The 2500-nt window shown below is 45.8% G+C and overlaps 2 protein-coding genes across 5 annotated transcripts in view; both read right to left on the reverse strand.

Annotated features, from left to right (window-relative positions):
* gpr174 (G protein-coupled receptor 174) overlaps positions 1-1938 on the reverse strand; it is a 13095-nt gene extending 11157 nt beyond the window's left edge. The window contains exon 1 of the mRNA XM_031857986.1: positions 1688-1938. The gene's annotated coding sequence lies outside the window, so the exon portion shown is untranslated. The remainder of the gene's footprint in view (positions 1-1687) is intronic.
* A 429-nt stretch (positions 1939-2367) lies between these two features.
* The window catches only part of p2ry10 (P2Y receptor family member 10), a 14835-nt gene continuing 14702 nt past the window's right edge, over positions 2368-2500 (reverse strand). For all 4 annotated transcript variants that reach the window (XM_031858069.1, XM_031858068.1, XM_031858067.1 and 1 more), the window contains exon 4: positions 2368-2500. This exon is cut by the window's right edge and continues 1388 nt beyond it. The gene's annotated coding sequence lies outside the window, so the exon portion shown is untranslated.

A 2500-nucleotide genomic window follows, 5' to 3' on the forward strand; every position in this document is an offset into this window, starting at 1 on the left:
GAGAGAGAGAGAGAGAGAGAGAGAGAGAGAGAGAGAGAGAGAGAGAGCGAGAGAGCAAGACCCACAGTGTTTTAACTAAGTCTGAAAAATAAAACTTCTAAAACTTTTCACGAAATGTCTTTTTGAGTTCAGGAAGATTTTAGAGGAAGATCTTAAGTATCAAACACAACCTTTCATTGTTAAAGACTACTATTGACTCTGTCGTATTGTTTTTAACTAAGCAGCCAATCTACTTCCTGTTTACACCGGCACCCGCATGCCCAGTGTACGTGAATAGTCATGTGAAACTTGTTTTCAGGTCATTATGAAAATGGCAATGAAACGCTGTGTGGACGGATATCGTTTTTGTTTTAAAACTTAAAACGTAGTAGTGTGGATGTAGTCTGAGTACATCGCTGCAACGCAGCCGCTGCTCAGTGAGCAGACAGCTTGGTCAGTTTAATTTTGTTTTTGGCAAGATAGTTTGACATGTCTTATAGAACGACTAAGTGCCAATTGTCTGCATAGACTAATTGTCTGTCTGTGTATGTGTATATGTGTGTGTTGGCGTGGGCGTGTCTCACCTCCTGCCAGTCTCCCGGCTCCCTCCTTATTACGACTCACTCACCTCACCAGTCCAGTCTGCACAGCTGCCTCCCATCAACTCCACAGTGCATCTACTCCAGTTCTCCATACTCTCACTGCCAGTCCCAGCTAGTGTGACAGTTTATGTTTCAGGCCTCAGCAGTTGTCTGTGTTTTCCTTGTGTTGCTTCAGAGCCTGACATTAACTGTTATTTTAACACTCAAGTAAACTCAAGGAAACACTCAAGTTAAGTAAAATGCCCTCACAATTGAACTTCCTGGGGAGGACATTAACGAGCAGAGGGACTTTGGATAAGTAAAAGAGGATATTTTTAAAAAAGAGATTCCAAAGCACTTTGGCCTCTGCTCTCTGACAGCCTTTTATCCTCCTTCAGAGCACTGAGAAAGATCTCCCAGTGGAACCTCAGCCCCCAGTCATACGTTTAGCTTTACTGACCTCTGACCTCTGTGTGACCATTTCAGTGTGATTCTTCTCTTTCATTTATCTCTTTGCATGTACGGTATGCTTCTTTCAGTGGCTGTCTATGTGATCTTAAATTGCTGTTTTTTTGTTTCCTCTTTGCAGCTTGCGGCAGTGGTATAACGTGCACCTTATGTGATCTCCAGCAACTACACATCATCTTACTGCGACAGCGACATCATCATCATCATACGTCTTTGGATCTCGCTCATATTAGAGTTAAGTTTTGAAAAAAAGCTACACCCCCTTCCTTTAGCAGGGGGTGTAGATCTTGCCAATGGAAATATATTATTTCATGCGCTGATTCATCCCTCTGTGGGATGTTGGCGCCCTATCGCTTTTTCCACTCAGACACGATATCTCACCTCGTGCACCAGCACCCGGGTCCCTCCACGTGTGCCGTGCCAACACACAAAACAAGTCATGGTCTCCATCCCACATACAGATAGAGGAACACCAGGACGCCGGCCTACAGACACACACTCCCACCCTCGACATAACAGACATTCCTCATGTTGGAGAAACATGCGAGATCCCCCATGAGGCATGACTCCACTCTGAAGGCATCCAGCTGTTACAGGCTCTCACACAAAGGCTCAAACTCAAGTATTTTTTTGAAAGGAATTGACAATAAACATCTCACCTCTGTCTCCACGCTTGAGGCCGTGTCACATCAGAAAGCAGGAAGGTGAAGCATCAGCCGACAACCCATGCCACCCCACCCTCCCTCCTTCTCCCTCTGTAACACTCTTCACTCTTCACCCCGTCCCGCCCTCTCTCTTTTCTCGCTTCGGTATCCAGTTTCTAATGTCTTTTTCTTATCAGAAGTAATTTCCTGTGTTGATTTCTCACCGCGTTCTCTCTGTGTTTCTTCCTCTCTCTGTCTCTTGCTATACTGAGGGTTTCAGTAGACACAGGGCTTCCTGTGAGTGTGTTGGGGGGGGTGTGGTTTACAAGAATTTTTGACACCATGACTTCTGCTATAATGGCTACTTCCACCTCCCCCTGTGCGCTGCTATGATGGTCCACGTGTGTCCTTTTGGATGACAGATGAAAATATTGTAATACATTCAGTCAATACTGAAAGTAGGAACAGGAATGTTTATTTTTTTTTTTGGGGGGGGGGGCTTTTTAAGCTGCTGTTGGTTCCTTTCCCACACTTATTTCTCAACGCAGGACTTTCAGTATCTAAATAGAGGACATTGCTAGATAAATGGCAGCCAAGGGATCAGAAGTGGGTGGGTGAATCAGACAACTGGCTGTTCTTCCTAAGGTGGGCTGCATACATCTGCCTGAGGGTGGGGGTGGAGGGGGATTTGGCTCAGACTTGGGCTTAGCAGATGTAAGAGAGGGGAGGAAGGCTGACTTTTCAGTTAAAAAGCCGACCTCAGTGTCTGGCGGTTACTGGTTTGTCGAAGCTGCCGCAACTGCTTCCAACTGCCTCCAGCGCTCTTCG

Source organism: Anarrhichthys ocellatus, unplaced genomic scaffold, assembly GCF_004355925.1.
Source record: "Anarrhichthys ocellatus isolate YVR2014 unplaced genomic scaffold, GSC_Weel_1.0 scaffold19, whole genome shotgun sequence".
Lineage (NCBI taxonomy): Eukaryota > Metazoa > Chordata > Actinopteri > Perciformes > Anarhichadidae > Anarrhichthys > Anarrhichthys ocellatus.